This window comes from Papio anubis, chromosome 10 (genome assembly GCF_008728515.1).
Source record: "Papio anubis isolate 15944 chromosome 10, Panubis1.0, whole genome shotgun sequence".
NCBI classification, from domain to species: Eukaryota; Metazoa; Chordata; class Mammalia; order Primates; family Cercopithecidae; genus Papio; species Papio anubis.
The window spans coordinates 83,756,662-83,774,599 of NC_044985.1; the positions used below are offsets into that span (position 1 = coordinate 83,756,662).

At 41.3% G+C, this 17,938-nt stretch overlaps 1 long non-coding RNA gene across 2 annotated transcripts in view; it reads right to left on the bottom strand.

The window, feature by feature from the left end:
- Positions 1-8,996: 8,996 nt before the first annotated feature.
- Positions 8,997-17,938, bottom strand: part of LOC116269183 — a 34,682-nt gene continuing 25,740 nt past the window's right edge. For both annotated transcript variants that reach the window (XR_004176617.1, XR_004176618.1), the window contains exon 3: positions 8,997-9,730. This is a non-coding gene — a long non-coding RNA (uncharacterized LOC116269183). The remainder of the gene's footprint in view (positions 9,731-17,938) is intronic.

Below are 17,938 nucleotides of genomic sequence, written 5' to 3' on the forward strand. Positions count from 1 at the left end.
CAAGCTCCACAGCAGTTGATGCAGTGTGGTGTTGGGGTGTCTCCCTCCATTAAGTATTTTTCCATTAGAAGGGCTTCAAGGTAGTGCTGCTTGGGAATCAATGTTACTGGCACCAGCATGAGGCATTGGGTATATGCTCAGGAAGGAGTAGAGAGACAGCACTATGCCATATTCAAAATCAGCTCCCTTCTCTGGCTGAGGCTCTGTGCATCAGGTCTAGAGTCTGGTTTCCTCCTCTGTCGGATGAATTATGTTCAGGAAGCAGCTCAGCTCCTCTTGAAAATAGGTATTGCTCAGGTCTGCCCTGGTGGCTCATGAGACATGCTAGGACACTTCTGAACTCCTGTAATTGGACACAATATTGGGTCAAGGCCCAACTCCTGCTATATAGCTAAATGCTGGTTTGAAAATCAACATATCACCTTACTCTGCAATGGTGACAACCCATACTTCTGGGAAGAAAAAAGTTCACTTACTGTTTTCTTTCAACATTACTAAAAGTGTCTTATGGGAGACCTGAGGTTTCCTTTTAGGAAGCTAAATGAGAGGACAGAGCACAGCACAACAAGAAATCCAAAACATATCTATTCACACTGATCACAGGACTCAAGGAACTGTCAGACTGCTCTAGTTCTAGAGTTCCTTCTAGGAAATTTTATAGACAAAGCAAAAATTGCTCTTATACAAGTCTGGCACCAGAAACCATAGGGTTAACCCTCTATCACCTCATACTAGGAACCAGGTGGCAGTGGAACAGGCATGAATCAGGACTGGCTCCTTTATCAATCAAGTATCAGCTAATTACTACAGCTCTGCAGAATCCTAGAGAACCCAAAGCACTGGGGAGTATTTGCAGCTGCTTAAGGGAACAGGCCATGAAGACCAGTGCCCCAGTTCAGGCCATGCATTAAGAGGAAAATGTGGGCCAATGGCTAGACAGAGGGCCTGGGAGAGAACCAGCTTTGAGGAGCACATTTACCAACAAATGACTGCTAAGCACTTTGCAGTTGTCAAGTTCCTAGGCACTGAATAATGAGAGGGGGCTTCAGAGGGTGATGACTAATAGCCTCTCTATTTCCTGCTGATGCTGGCAATTTTCTGTCATTTTGTTTTTATGTTAATTTATGCTCACAGGATTAAAATGTAGCATTATGTGGTCATTTAATTTAATTGAAGTATGGGCCCAGTTTTGCATTTCTCAGAGATTTTGGTGATTTTTATCTTTAGCATTTAATCTTCCCCCCAGATCACCATTCCTAATGGCAATAATAATACATTTACACTTGCATCACACTTTTCCTTCTAGGAGCTCCAAGCATGTCATGGCCCATTACTCCCACAAGAGCTCTGCAAGGCAAATGCCAGGGAGGATTTTAAGCACTTTCCTTAGCTTTAACATACATAAAAAGGTGCAGCCTTTATCATAGAGATAAGCTCTCAGCCATTTAAATTACTTTTGAATGCAATGAGAAGCTTTGCTTATGCATGAGGTTTCCACTGTGCTCTGCGATTTTCATACTGCAGAAATATGTGACCTTTAAGCCTGACAGCACTGCTCAGAGTACATGTAACTTATCAGGGAGTTTTCATTGATCATCCCACCTCCTTCTCGCAAGGAATGTAGTGTTTGTGACACACTGTCTGGAAAAATTGCCCAAGGGCAAGGGGAAGCACCAATTGAGACACGGAGGAGAGAATGCAGGGTTAGTGAACTCACCCTTTAAAAGCCACAACACTAGAACGTCTCCGGTGAATACAGATGGACCAAAGGAGCATCCTGAGGCCAAGTGGCTCTCTGGATCCATTCTCGCTCTTTCGAAAGAGCCTCACAAGCATGCACTTGAAGACACTGGCATTCAGTACTTTTTCTTCTGAAGGCCAAAAGAATAAGAAAAAAGCCGCAGCATATTTCTGCCATAGAAGGAGGATATCACCAGCCTGATGGAGGAAACCCTCCCCTGTGTCTGAAACAAGGGGTCATGGAAAGAGAAAAAATAGAGTGGTGTCACATTTGCATTTCCCTGAAGGACCAGAGAAGTAGCTGGGGCTTTTTTCTCTTATTAGAACATCAGGCAAACACCATCTGGGCCAGATCTTCGTGGATTGCAGGACTCTGTGCTGACAGCCTGCCTGTGTCTATCGTGACAGGGGAGGAGGGACACAAGAGGTGGGATCTGGAGCACTAGCAATAGTTCTGCCCACAGGTCCTGCCCACTGACTCATCGAATATTCTGTTTTAGCCCAAACGGGTATGCCGCAATCAGTTCTGGCACTAACCACCCAGAGTTTAGTGTAGACCCCACAAGTTAGGGACTCAGTCCTCCACAAGATTGTCTCCATTTCAGATGGAGCCAGCCACAAGTGGAGTCCCCAGGCCACCCACACTTCTGACCAACCAGCTACAACTCCAGAGGAGTCTCGTAACACTGCTTTGGTTCAACAACTCACTAAAATGACTCACAGAACTCAGAAAAGCACTGCACTTACAATTATGGTTTTGTCACTGGTGGTGAATCCACACCGGTCTGCAGCAACCTCAATTCTTGACTCCTCAAAAGAAAGAATTCGACTGAGGGGCATAAGGCAGAAGAAGAGACCGAGGCAAGTTTTAGAGCAGGAGAGGACGTTTATTAAAAAGCTTTAGCTTTTGAATGAAAAGAAAGTAAAGTACACTTAGAAGAGTGCCAGTGGGGAAACTTGGAGGTCAAGTGTGAGGTTTGACCTTTTGGCTTGGGGTTTGATATGTTGGCATACCTCCAGGGTCTTGCAGTCCTTCTCTACTGATTCTTCCCTTGGAGTGGGCTGTGTGCATGCGCAGTGGCCTACTAGCATTTGGGAGGTGAGCATGTGCCGAGTGTTCACCGGAGTTGTACGCATGCTCACCTGAGGCATTCCCTTTTCCGGTAGAATGCCTCCAGAAGGTTAAACACCACCATTTTGACTCCGTAGGCATATGTGAGCCCACTTGCCCAGCTCCTGAGATCTTGTCGGGAAGCTGATGATCAGTTTCAGGTGTTTCTATCTATTAGGAAACTGCCTTTCCCTGGTGCTGGCTGTGACCTATTATTATTTTAGAGAGACAGTTAACTGCCTAACCGCCACGGATGGTCACCTTACATTCCTGGATGGGGGGCCGGTGGAGGGCTCTCCTGCCCTGCTCATGTCTTCCTGACTTGCTACCTATTATAACAGTTTTATTTAAAAATATATAAATCAGACCAGCCAAATTAAGAAACATATAGGGAGAGGTCTGGGGAGGTCCCAAACACGGAGCTTCTATGTCCGCTCCTCATGGAATCAGGATGTATCACCCTCCTGAGATATCAGTGTGTTCACCAATCATGGCCTGGAGCACAGTGACTCAAACCTGTAGTCCTAGCTATGTGGGAGGCTGAGGTGGGAGGATGCCTTGAGCCCAAGAGTTTGAGGCAGCAGTGAGCTATGAAGGCACCATTTCATTCTAGCCTGGGCAACAGTGAGGCCTTGTCTCAAAAATAAAATAAAATAAGATAAAATAAAATAAAAATGTAGGCCGGGCGCAGTGGCTCACGCCTGTAATCCCAGCACTTTGGGAGGCCGAGGCGGGCGGATCACAGGTTCAGGAGATCGAGACCATCCTGGCGAACAAGGTGAAACCCTGTCTCTACTAAAAATGCAAAAAAATTAGCCGGGCGTGATGGCGACGCCTGTAGTCCCAGCTACTCGGGAGGCTGGGGCAGGAGAATGGTGTGAACCCGGGAAGGTGGAGGTTGCAGTGAGCCGATATCGCGCCACTGCACTCCAGCCTGGGTAACAGAGCCAGACTTTGTCTCAAAAAATAAAAAATAATAAAATAAAATAAAATAAAAATGTATTCACCAATCAGATAGCTCCACTGAGCTTCAGTGTCCAGAGTTGTTTTTTAATTGGTATAGTATTACATAGGCATAAGTGATTAAATCACTGGCCTAGGATGTAACTCAATCTCTGGCTCTCCTCCTCTCAGAGGTTGAACTGGCTCAACGTTCCAACCCTCTCATTACATGGCTGGCTGATCTTTCCAGTGACTAGTCCCCATCCTGAAGCTACCTAGGGGCTTGCTTTGAGTCATCTCATTAGCATAAACTCAGGTGGGATCCAGGGGATTCATGAATAACAAAAACGGTTCTACCACTTGGCAAATTCCAAGGGTTTTAGAAGCTCTGTGCCAGGAACCTGGGACAAAAACCGGACACATTCTTCCTTACACAATAAGAGCCTCCTGAATCATGAAGCAGGGAATGTGACACAGATACTCCCACAATGGTGGTTATAGAGCCCCAAGGAAGAGAATGTAGAGAATGAATACTTGAAAGTATAGTTTTAGAGAACATTTATGGTTAGGGGCCAGGAGAAGAGAGACATTGACTTACTTATTAAAATGCTCACATTTGACCATTTCTTAGTTCTAGCACCTTTGAGACTGGGTTGTCTGTATCAGTTAGGTATTGATGGGTAGCCTTCTTTAATTATTTCAGCACTGACAAACCAACACTAGGGCCTATATGCTCACCGTTTTTATTATACTTAGTTTGCAGTTTTTTTCCATTGTGCTAAATCCACAGAAATATTGCATGTCCAGCCAGAATTCTGGTACATACTTGTGTTGGCAATTCTCTGAGCAATCCTTTTAAAATACTTCACTAAGGTTTTCATAATCAAGTGATACAAATGCAGTCAAGCATATGATGTACCACAAGGTAGGATGTACCAAGTTATGACTACACAGATTTGAAATATCTGTGAGGCACATGAAATAGGCATGACTTTTCATCACAACTGGGCTTGCAAGAACTGTCAAATTATTTTATTTTATTTAAATCTGACTTAGAAACCCCATCCACTGACCCCATTATAGAGAGTTTTAATTCTTGCTTATTATCAGACCTTTTTCTTCACTCCCCACTCTTAGAGTCATTACAACAAAGTATCTGTAAGGCCATCCCCATATCTGCCCCATACTAGCAACTACTAATAAATTTACTGTCAGAGACCACATGAGGCCTTAAATCCAGGGGCTTTGTCAGGGAAATACAAATTAAAACCACTAAGAGATAACACTGCAAGCCTATTACAATGGCAATGATAGGAAATAACTGCTGATACCAAGTGCTGTTGAGGCTGCAGAACAACTGGAACCCTCATATGTTGCTGGTGGAAATGTGAAATGGTGCAGCAGCTCTGGAAAAGTGTGGCAATTTTTTAATAAAGTTAAACATACCCTGACCGTATGACCAGAAATTTCAATCCTGGGTATTTACCCACAAATAAAATCTTATGTTCACACCAAAATCTGTGGATGAATGTTTATAGCAACTTTATGTGTGATCATCAAAAGCTGGAAACAACCAAGTGCCCTTCAAAGGGGGAAGGGATAAACAGACCGTGGTGCATCCATACTGTGGAATACTACTCAGCCATAGAAAGAAATAGTTAGCGATGCACACAACATGGATGAATCTCAAAGACATGCTAAGTGAGAGGAGTCAGTCTCAAAAGGATACACATTGTATTATTCCATTGATTTGACATTCTGTGTAAGACAGAACTCTAGTGATGGAAAACGAATCAATGGTTTCCAGGGGTTAGGGATAGGGGTGAGCTGTGACTGTAAAGGGGCAATAAGGGGGCTCTGAGAGGGTGATGGAACTGTTCTGTATCTTGATTACATGAATCTCTAAGATACATTAATCTATGTTAAAATTTATAGATCTGTACAAAAGAAAACAGTTGATTTTACTATAAAAAATTTTTCTTTTTATTTATTATTTAAAAAGATTTTTGTGTGATAATTTTTTAATAAAACGTAAAAACAAAACCTATCCAAGGGCATGTTCCTTCTATGCCATATTTGGGTGCAAAACTATAGGTTCTGGGGCTCCAGTGCCTGGGGTCAGTCTCCCTAGGCACAGAGGGCATTTCCCTTTAAAAAACAAAACAAAAACAAACCAAAAACCCTGCTACCTCCCAGAGGGCAACAAGAGAGACTGTGGACCTTGCCCTGCTTTATAGAATGTTCACCCTCTCTCTGACAGTCTTTGGCCTACCCTTCTCCAGTCTCTTCCTTGTCAGGGGACACACTTGCTTAGTATTCTCAGACTTTCAAAAGAAGTTGTTTTAAGCAGTGTCTGCTTTCAACTCTTCAAATATCCCTGAAGCAAGAAGTACAAAGGCTGTGACCTCTTCTAGGAAAGGGAAAGGAGGAAATAAAGAGAATAAAACACAAATGGTACTCATCCATGAAAAGTATTATGAAAAGCATTGTTCACAACCCAGCTGGGTGCAGTGACTCATGCCTGTAATTCCAGCACTTTGTGAGGCCAAGGCAGGTGGATCACCTGAGGTAAGGAGTTTGAGACCAGTTTGGCCAACGTGACGAAACCGCCTCGCTACTAAAACTAAAAAAATTAGCTGGGTGTGGTGGCAGACACCTGTAATCCCAGCTACTCAGGAGGCTGAGGCAGGAGAATTGCTTGAACCCAGGAGGTGGAGGTTGCAGTGAGCTGAGATCGTGCCACTGCACTCCAGTCTGGGCAACAGAGCGAGACTCTGTCTCAAAAAAGAAAACAAAAAGCATTGTGCACATAATGTGCGTGTTTGCATGTAAGTTAATGTGAATTAACCAAAGGAACAGGAGGCAACCAAAGTTGAAACAGGCAGGGACAAGTGACCCAAGAGCACCTGTCCCTGACAAGGTAAAGGAGACAGCTCACCTGCTGGGAAATGAGTGACATTTGAAGATCATCAGGCCAACCTAAATCCACATCTCTGGCCCAGTGGTTGGAAAGGTGCCAGCAAGTGCCTTGTGTAGACCAATACCAGGACTTGCCCTAAGACTGACGATATGCAAGATGGCAAATGGCCACAGAGATTAAAAGGAGAATTGAGCTGGGCACTGTGGCTCACACTGGTAATCCCACCCTTTTGGGAGGCGGAGGCAGGAGGATCACTTGATGCCAGGTGTTCGAAGCCAGCCTGGGCAACATGGTGAAACCCCATCTCCACTAAAAATACAAAAATTAGACAGGCGTGGTGGCGCACACCTGTAATCCCAGCTATTCGGGAGGCTGAGGCAAGAGAATCACTTGAACTCAGGAGGTAGAGGTTGCAGAGAGCCGAGATTGTGCCACTGCACTCCAACCTGGCAACGGGGCGAGACTCCATCTCAAAAATAAAAAATAAAAAAAATGCAGAAAATACAGCATTCAATGGGCCACCAACACATGGAATTTTCAAAGTATTCACATATCTACAGGCACACTAAACACTTGCAGGACAGCTCTCTGCGTGGCCTCAAACCTTCCCCTTTCTCACTTGTTCTCGAGAATAACTGTAGAATGTGCAGGGAATGCAACATCCTGAGATAAGGACGAATTGACTGGAAGAGCTTGGATTCTGTTTCTGTCCCTTCTAGAACAGGATGTCCTACAATACTTGAGCCCAGCAAGTCTAATAATCCTGGGGTATAAAACCCAAGGCTGGCTGCTTTTCCACATTCCTCAGCTGTGGTCCAAGTAGTACACATGCAGATGAGATTCCAGCTGCCCTGCACAGCTTTTCTGAGCCTCAAGGGACTGGCTCACCATAAATCCTAGGCTTCTACTGTCCCTCACTGCCTATCTATTGACAATAAAGTTGCTTCGCTGAACATGCAAGTGTTCTATCTCAATGGACTCACTCAAGCAATAAAATTGGCACAGCTCAAGGTGCAGTGGACAGGCATTTAGAGTCCTCCCCTGGTATTGATATCAGTGCACCGTGAACTGCCTGAAGCACTGTCTATGAATCAAACAAATAAAAGAAAAATTCAGATCACAGGGTAGCTAGCAAATGATCTTTTTACTTTAACAGAGAAATCCTGACGGACACAACATCATTTATGTAGTGCTCCAGTCAAGCCAACAATGCAAAACCTGAATCTAATCATGAATGCAAAGAGAGAAACTAAAAATATGGAACATTCTATTAAAAGTAGGGGTGGGGACTATATTCTCCAAAAATGTTAATATTATACAATACTAAGAAAGGCTGCAAAAATGTTCCAAGTTAAAGGAGAGATGACGATTAAATGCAATACCTTAGCCTAGCGTGGATTCTACAATAGAAGGGAGAAATGTACTAAAAAAGGCATTGCTGAGTCCACTGAGTATGGATATAGATTAACTAAAAATCATTGCGTCAATGTATCACTGTATCACTGGTTTTACATAAGAATATCCCCTATTCTTAGGAAATATACACCGAAACATTTAAAGATTAAGGTCATGATGTATGTAACATCTTTAAATGGTTCATAAAAATATTATATTGGGAAAGAGAGTGAAGGAGCATATAAATGATAAAGTAAATGGGATAAAATGTTCACGATAAACAAATCCAGGTAACAAGTATAGTTCTTTATTTTCTTCTCATTCTTGCAAATTTTCTATAAGTTTCAAATTATTTCCACATAAAAAAATCTTTTCTAAAAAAACTTTAAAAATGGAATCCTAATGCTCAACAAAATTGAGAATCACCAAGTTCAAAGTGTGAGTAGTTAACATACTTCCAGTGGAAGCCTTCTTTAGGTTAAATCACAGTAAATGTACACTTCAATTCTAAAAAGTGTCTATGAGTTTATAATCTTCATTGTTGACTGGAAAATGACCCTCACTATTTGGCTGGCAGTCAGGTAGCATTCAGTTCTGAAAACTTGGAGCCTCCCATTCTTAGATCATCAACCCACTTTTTCAGGGAGGTGAGTTTCTAGAATGCCTGGGGACATGGTTCCTCAGCTACAGAACTTAGAAAGATTTTTAAAGTTCCGCATTTCAAAGGAAAATCTCAGCTGCTTGTGAGTGTAGACTGACAAATGAAATCAGTCTTTCTTCTATGTTTTTATCTTAAGGAATAACTCTGCACTGACTCTTCAAAGAGCCCATGATCAATTCTGACAGGCAAAGAATATTAATAAGAGTGTCAAGAAGGTGGGTCCGACGTTTGAAAATTTGATGAATTCAGAGTGGCACCAGGAGAACAACAAACTAAAATCAAACTGAACATCATTAATCCCATTAAAGTTGGGGTATCGGTTTTCTGTGAGGATGGGACACTGAATATCTAGTTCCTCATCAATGCAATCTTCTCACTCTCCTAAGGGATACCCGAATTGGGTTAAGAAATGCCATACCATATGTCCAGAGGTGAGACTCTTACGCTGTAATAGCCTTATAGACTACGACTTGCCTTTCATTACACCTTCAGAATTCTAAATTTTGTCCCAAGCTAAATCTGGATCTCCCCAAAGGAGAAGTGGGTGAAGAAGAGGAAGATATTCTGTATTATGTTACTTCCTGAGAATTCTCTTTCATTAATCTTTGCTCGGAAGGTGCCTTTGGGTGGTTCTTGGTGCAATGAATAATGTTCACACACAATCTTTCCTGTCAAACATTATACTCACTCCAAAGTCTGCCGACAGTTTGGGAGCAGTGTCTTTTGCTATTATGTTTTCCAATTGGCTTTCTATTGTCACTTCAAGAAGTGTGGAAACACCTGATTTATGAGAGTCTGGCTTAAAAAGTGTCATTTCCATTGCTTCCTTAGTAACTGCCTCAAACAAGCAGAGGAGGGCAATTTGGCTTGAACTTACTTTGAGAAGCTTTAAGTTTAATTTATACTTGGATAGAGTTCTCCAACTCATTGAAATTCTACTTAATGCATCCTCAGAAAACACCTGGAAGACAAGAAAAATATGTGCATGACCCTATAGTTAAGGCAACAGCTGTGTGTTTGTGAATCACGTCTTAAAGCAGATTTCTGTTTTTCTCCCCTACACTATCAGAACATATGAAAAACAGAATTTCAATGACTCAGAAACTGTACCACAGTTGATAATTAGGCCAGTTTCTTGAAGGTACCTTAATCTTCTTATTTCCTTAAGCATCTGTCTATAGTTTGTCTATGTTATACCCGATATATTTTCTCCAATAACCTCATTTATGGGGCATAGCTCAAAAGTCAGTAGCAGAGAACTGACAGTTTGCAAAGAGAGGAGGTTTAATTTAATATGTGCAGGCACCAGAGTCTCTTAGAAGATGATTGGTGCCAAGAAATTTGGAAGGTCATTATGTGGAATATCTGCAGCATAGTATCTTTTGAACCTTTTTAATGGGTAAGGAGGAACATTTATGCATAATGGTATGAGGCTCCTTGTACACTTGTCCTCAATGCTGTCAGTCACCTGCATGGATCTAAGATGAGTTTTTAAAATGCAGCCTCACACTAAGCTGAACAAGCAGTTTGGAAGCTCCCCTCCACCTGAACTGGTGAGAATTTTTTAGAAATTGCTTCTCATACTTCAGTATGCATACGAATTGGCCAGGGATGGTGTTGAAATGCTGATTCCTACTTAGAAGGCCTGAGGTAGGACCTGAAGTTAGGCATTTCTAGCAGGCCTTCAGGTGATGCTGGTGCTTCCAGTCCATTATCTACACTTTGAGTAATAAACGCTTAGGGAAGCGTGTTTCCCAAGTTTCTTTGCACATATGGCAGCAAGGACTGGGATACTGGGGTTTCCGCAGTCTCCTGCCAAGCTGGTAGATGCTTTTTAGATTCATCTTTCGAATTCATTCACGTTTTTTTCTGTCAACCACAGAAGGTTTTTCTGTAAAAAGCAAAGACACTAAGGCAAGAATTCAAAGAATTTATTTGAATCACTGAGGTAACAGCCTTGTGCTTTACTTTGGTATTAAGGACCTGATTTTTGGTGGGGGTAGGAGGAGAGGAGAGTGAAGCTTTTAACCCAAATACTATAGCATGCACATAGTAATTTAGAAAAGTGAGCAGCAAAACTTGCACATGAGGATGATTTTCCTGTGTTCTATGATTTTGTTCTCAAGTAAATAATGAGGCCAGTGTGGGATTGCCACGTTTTGCCATAATTTAGACAATTGTTTCCATGTGTGGAAGTTGAGTTAGGATTCTCTATTTGCTGCATTTATCATTCCCTTTTCATTATTTCATTAGGGTAATGTATACTTTCATATAGGCCCAGATCACATCACACAGACGTGTTAGGGATACCAAATTTGACAACAACTCAGACTTTTGAGATTTTTAAGGAATGGTTTTTCAGTTCTGAGTGTTCCTTTTTAGCCTTCTCAAGCATTTTTCATCTGCTTCTTTTGGAGTGTGATCATGTATGAATTTCCAGCACCAAAATAGCCCATTCTAAGTGTGCATGTGTATTAGTGGTAGGTTTTGGGGGAGGGCAGAAGTGGTCAAAGCCTGGGACAGCTGGACTCCAGAGGGTCCACATCAAAGTTGCAATGCCATGGTCATAAACCAACACTGACTTACAACCTCATAATACTTTATAAAGTTTATAAAGTTCTTTTATTGTGTGTTTTGATCCTGACAATAAAATACTAAGGTTAATAATGGCAACCCCTCTTTACTGGTTTGATTCTAACATAACGAAGGATGCAGGGAGTTACCTGAGACTATAAACTCTTGCAACTGCAGACAATCCCCATTACAGCTAAACCAGCTAAACAGACAGAGTTACCCTTATGAAGATCAGCTTATTAAATATTTATTTGTGTAGCACTGATTTACTTTGAGCCAATACAAAAGACTTCTCTTCTCCCCCCATTTTATGTAATTAATAGTAATAAGAGCTTACAGTCACTGAAAGTTTATCACACATCACTGTTCATGTTAAATATAATCCAATCTTTACATCATCCTATGTGGTATATACCATTATTAGCCCCATTTTACGGATGAGGGATTTGAGATTAAAATAAGCCATGCACTTGGCTAACAGTTAGAATCAAGATTCACATATAGATAGACGAATTCAGAGGCTGCATTTCTAACCAGGAGGCGAATTGCCTTTATCTTGGAAGGAAGTTTGAGATCTATTTAATTGGCAATAAACAAAGGATATGCCTTATGCTTGCTTAGGATCTTATAATTTTCACCACAGTCCATCCCTGGAAGCTCTGAACCCTTCCAGTAACATTGTGTCCAGAGCACTGAGCTTAACAACATCTGCATGTACTCCAGCTAATGCTTTGGACATCTCAGCATACTTTCCTGTCCTTTGTCTTGTGCTATAACAGGAAAATGTCCCATATTCTTTCAAAGAAAAAATACCTTCATGAAATCTGATTAACAAGCATTCATTCATTCTCTACCACCACAACCAATGAGACTCGGTTTATGAAGGATACTTGCGACTCCAACATTGCTAAAGACAATGGCCACTTCTCAGTTCTCACCTTGCTTAACCTCATCACTTGACATTGCTGGTCACTCCTCCTTGAAATACTGTCCTTAATTGCCTTCCATGACACCACACCTTCCCAGTCTTCCTCCTATCTTTTGGGCTATATACTGTTTCAGTCTCTGCTGCTTTCTCCATTTGTCTCCCTGACCTTTAAACATTAGAGTGCTTGAACCTCCTCTCTTTCTTCAATCATGTCCTTGGTGATCTCAACCAGTCTCAAAGCTGAGCCCTATTATATAAATGTATGTCTCTGGCCTATACCCCTTCTTGAGTGTCAAATCTGTGCATCCAACAGCCTGCTCTTAGATGTCTAATGGGCATCTCAAGCTTATTATGCCCAAAACTGAACTTGTGACTTTCTCTGAGTCTGTTCTTTAACAGTCCTCTATCTCATAAGTGGCAAATCTATTCTTTCAGTTGTTTAAGCCAATTTTACAGTCATTCTCTTTCTCTCACTCATATCCAATCTATCACAATATCTCGATCTTAAAAATACATATCCTAAATACCTGTTGACTCTATCTTCAAAATATGCTCAAATGTCTTACAATTCCTATTGTTACCATCCAGTTTCTCTTTTTGATTGGAAAAATATTCTCCTTCCTGGTCTCCATGCTCCCACCCTTGCCCCACTACAGTTCATTCTGAATGTAGCAGTTGGATTGATGTTTCGTAAATCTGAGTCAGATCTTCCCCTATCCCACTCAGAACTTTCCAATTTCACTCAGAGGAAAGGCCCAAATTCTTCCCATGGTCTACAAGCCCCTATACAATCTATATTTCTGCAACAGCCCCCTAACTGTTCCTGATTCATACCAGGTACACAAGGCCTTCATTCCCTTTAGGGTTTTTGCAGTTACATTTTCTCCTACCTTGAATAATCTTTCACTAGACATTGTGATGGCTCCCTTACTACCTTTAGGGTTTTGCTTAAATGTCACCCTCTCAATGTGGCCTTCTGTTCCAGTTACTTTTGTGCCACAACAAATGTCCTCAAAACTCAGTTGTTAAAACAACAATCATTCTTACACACTCAAGGATTCTGTGGGTTAGGAACTCAGCAAGGGCACAGTGAGAATAGCTGAGGGTGACATCACAGCCAGGAGTTGAAAACTGACTCACTCACAAGTCTAGCAATTGTGTCAGCGGATACCTCAACCAGAACACCTATATGTGGCCTCTCCATAGCTCTGTGGGCTTCCTGGCTGCATGATGGCTGAGTTCCAAGAGTGTATCTCAAAGAGCACCAGGCAGATGCTGTATCACCTTTTGTGACCTAGCCTCAGAAGTGACACATTCTCTCTTTCACCAGAGCCATAAACTCACCCAGGGGTAAGGAGAGGAAAAGAGAACCCCACTCCTCCCCCCAACCACCATCTAACGGGAGAAGTTTCAAAGTCACACTGTGAGGAAAGCATGTGGGATGGGTGATATCATGGTTACCATCTTTAGACATTACAATCTGGCACACCTTCCCCACTCACTTTATTTTAAATTGCAACCACTCTCAGCCCTCTGCCTCTTCCACCTCAACACCCTCTACTCCCTTTTCTTTATTTTCCCCAGAGTATATGTATTAGTCTCCTGTTGCTGCTGTAACAAATTATCACAAACTTAGTTTCTTCCAACAACACAAAGTTATTTCCTTACAGTTCTGTAAGTTCAAAATCTGAAATTTGTTTCACTAGGCTAAAATCAAGGTCTAAACAGGGCTGCACCCCTTCTGGGGGCTGTAGGGGAGAATTTGATTCCAGCCTTTCCCAGCTTCATCAGCTTCCTGCATGCCTTGGCTGGTGGGTCCACATCACTCTTACTTCTGCTTCCATCATCACCGCTCCTTCTTACAAGAACCCTTGAGATTATGTTGGGTTTACCTGGATAATCCAGTTAAACTCTCCACCTCAAAATTCTTAACTTAGTTACATCTGTAAAGTCTCTTGTGGCAAATAAGGGAACATATTTATAGGTTCAGGGATTATGAAGTAGACCATCTTTGGGGCCCATTATTCAGCCTACCGGAGCACTTATCACCATTTGACACATTACATATTTTACACATTTGTTTATGTCCTGTTTAGTAGAACATAGTCTTCATCAGAGAAAAGAGTGCTCTATTTTTTGTTCTTGTGTCCCATGAGCCTAGTAAAGTCCCTGGCATATGTTAAAAATTCAATATATATTTGCCGAAGGATTATTTTCTTGCCAAATAAATGATTCCATAAATATTATTGAGTGCCTACTATGTGCAGGATAATGCAGCTACACTGAAGTCTTGTTAAAACTGATTTTCCAGAGTGTTCTAAATACTCTGTCCCCATAGAGAAAACCACATGTGTGATTCATCGAAATAAAAAGTTAAGGGTCTAGCCCATAACCACAATAAAAAAAAAATCTTTTCCATTCCTTTTTGGACATTGTACAAAAAGTTATTGTCTCTGTCATAACAAGTGTGCAGTCTGAATCTCTGTCATCTTCCTACCCCAGTTACTTGTCCTAAATGAAAAAGGAAGACATGGGGATGGCCGAGGATTCAGACCCTGGGTCTTAATTACCTACACAGGGTTTGGGCACTGCTACTTATTTAGCTCTTAATTGAGCGGCCCTATGGCTCTGCTTAGAGTTTTGTTTCCATAACATTCCGTAATATTTCTCCAGACAGTACACAAATAAAAATGGTTTGTGTTTCAACTGAATTTCCTGATTCTTTGTGAATCAAGCCAGATGTGTGGAAATCTCTCTCTCTCTGTGTGTGTGTGTGTGTGTGCGTGTGTGTGTTTAGACCCTAATCCATATGCTTGCACAGATACGAATTCTGTGACCTTCTGTTCTTTCTTTTCCTTGGTGATTTGTACACACAACCTCATAAGGCACATCTCATAATTAAGTTGGATCTGTTTCAACCATGAATTTTTCAAAAGATCATAATCATCATGGTTTCCATGTCCATTCAGAAAACAATATAGTCGCATATGTCCATAAATGACCCGCATAGAATCTGCCCTTATCAATTTTGTTTTGGAGCATGAGCCAAATTGGACTTATTTCTATTCACTTCAGATGTAATAACTTAGCCTGTTACTAAACATCACATAGAAAGCAGAATCTCAAACAAAAAACAGAAGCAAATAGTGTTTTCCGTGTTAACTAGAGTTACAGAATATAGGGGAAGGAAACAAAGGGTAGTTAAGAGCTTCTATTACTCTTTAAGCTCAGTTTTCTCAGCCATGAAGTGAGCACACTAAAATCTTTCTTGGCAACTTACTTTGCCTCTATACACTTGACTCTTTTATCCATAAAATTGGTATGGTAATAATAATACCTACCCAGGAAAGGAGCTGGAAGATGAAATTAGTTTTAGATGTAAATTACTTACTCAAATGGCTGGCGCTTAGTAAACATTCAATATGTTTAATCCACTATTATTATTCACTCATAGAATTAGGTAAATTCCAGACATGTGATTTATATTAACTAATTGATGGCTATTTTTGAAAAGCAATTTCTTAGAGCAGTTTTAGGTTCACAGCAAAATTGAGAGGAAAGTACAAAGATGTCCCATGTCCCCTCTTCCCCCACACATGCATAGGCTCCCTCATTATCCACATCCCCACCCAGAGTGGCATATTTGTTATAATTGATAAGCCTACATTGACACATCATCCTGTATTGGGCCGTTCTTGCATTGCTGTAAAGAAATCTCTGAGATTGGGTAATTTATAAATAAAAGCTGTTTCATTGGCCCACAGTTCTGCAGGTTATACAGGAAGATCTGGAAGCTTACAATCATGGCAGAAGGCAAAGCAGGAACTTGCACATCACATGGTGAAAGCAGGAGCAAGACAGTGAGGGGGAGGTACTATACACTTTTAAAGAAAGACCTCGTAGAATTCACTTACTATGGTGAGGACAGTATGATGGGGGATTGTGCTAAACCATTCATGAGAAACTCACCCACATGATCCAGTCACCTCACACCAGGCCCCACATCCAACACTGGGGATTACATTTCAGTATGAGAGTTGGGCGGAGACACATATCCAAACCATATCAATCACTCAAAGTCTATAGTTTGCATTAGGTTTGACTCTTGGCCTTGTATATTCTATGGGCTTGGACAGATTTATAATGACACGTATCTACCCATTACAGCATCATTCAGAGTAGTTTCTCTGACCTAAAAGTCCTCTGTGCCCCTCCACATAGCTCCCCCACCCCTAATCCCTGGTGACCACTTATCTTTTATTGATCTATAGTTTTGCCTTTTCCTTTTCCAGAATGTCATATAGTTGGAATTATGCAGTAGGTTGCCTTTTCAGATTGGCTTCTTTCACTTAGTAATCTGCATTTAAATTTCCTCCATATTTTTTCATAGTTTGATAGCTCATCTCTTTTAAGTGCTGAATAATATTTCATTGTCTGGATGTACCAGTTTATTTATCCAGTCACTTACTGAAGGACATCTTGGTTGCTTCCATAGCTATTATTTTTAAAAGCAGAAAGGACTCCTCTAGCTGAAAAACTAAAGAAGAACTTATATAGTGTGATTTCAGAAGCCTAAGAATGTTCTCTTTACCCTTAGGAGTTTCTCTTCTACCTTGAAATAAAGCCTGCTGTTTCTCCAACAAAGCTTCATTTGTCTGACTTAAAATGTTACAATGAAAATACTCCTAGGAGAAACGTTACTTTAAGCATCATTAGCTATTTACACATCAGAATGACTGAGTTTTATATCTTGTTCTGAGAAATTTCCCCAGAGGTAGAGGAAAACAACATGAGACAATTGGCAGCAAGGAAAACAACTTCACCTGCTCCGCGATTATAAATAACTTATGTGAATATCAAATTCAATGACATATAGAATGGTTTCAGTGTATATCCTGCAATTCCCTCCTAATGCCCCAATTGAGTGAGCAGGTCTTAGAAGTTTTACAAATATAGGCAAAAATCCTCTTAATTGACCCTCATTGGACATCAAAATTATTTTGGTAGTTTTAAATACTCGTCAAATGAGAGTTATTACTGTTTTTGGAGGGCATTTACTTTTTGTACTTTTCGTGACTGGAACTATAGTTTACGAAAAAAATACAGTCATTATTCCTTGCTCCTGTTTCTCCCTCTCCCCAGACCTTGCCAGGGCACCCAAGACCCACACATCTCTTCCACAAGGCACCCCAGCCAGGCCTGGGTCTGCCATGAAGGAAGCTTTCATGAAGGAAGCAGAAAGATCACACAAAAACTGCATGGTACAATGAGATTATCTGTTGAGAAGGAAGTGAAGATTTCACTCAGCTGGTAATCAAAAACTGAGGATCTTGACCCACTTTTCTGCAAATGAGCTAACCTTGGCAAGTGCTTCCATGCCTTTGGCCTCAGTTTCCCCGTTGGTAAAATAGGAATTGGTTAAGATAACTTGTAAGACAAATCCTCTAGTTCTAAGGTTCTGTGGTGACTCTTTGACAGGTTTGTACCTAACTGAATGCCAGGAGTCATTTGTTCCTAAGATTTTATACCCAACTAGAATATAAACTCCTCTAGGCTAGGGCACAAGTACTTCCCAAGTTCCTGGGGCAACCCATCTTTCACTGCCTGCACAAAGCAAAACCAGTGAAGTTGGTCTCCAATGACCCCAGCCTCTCCTTCTCTCCCCTA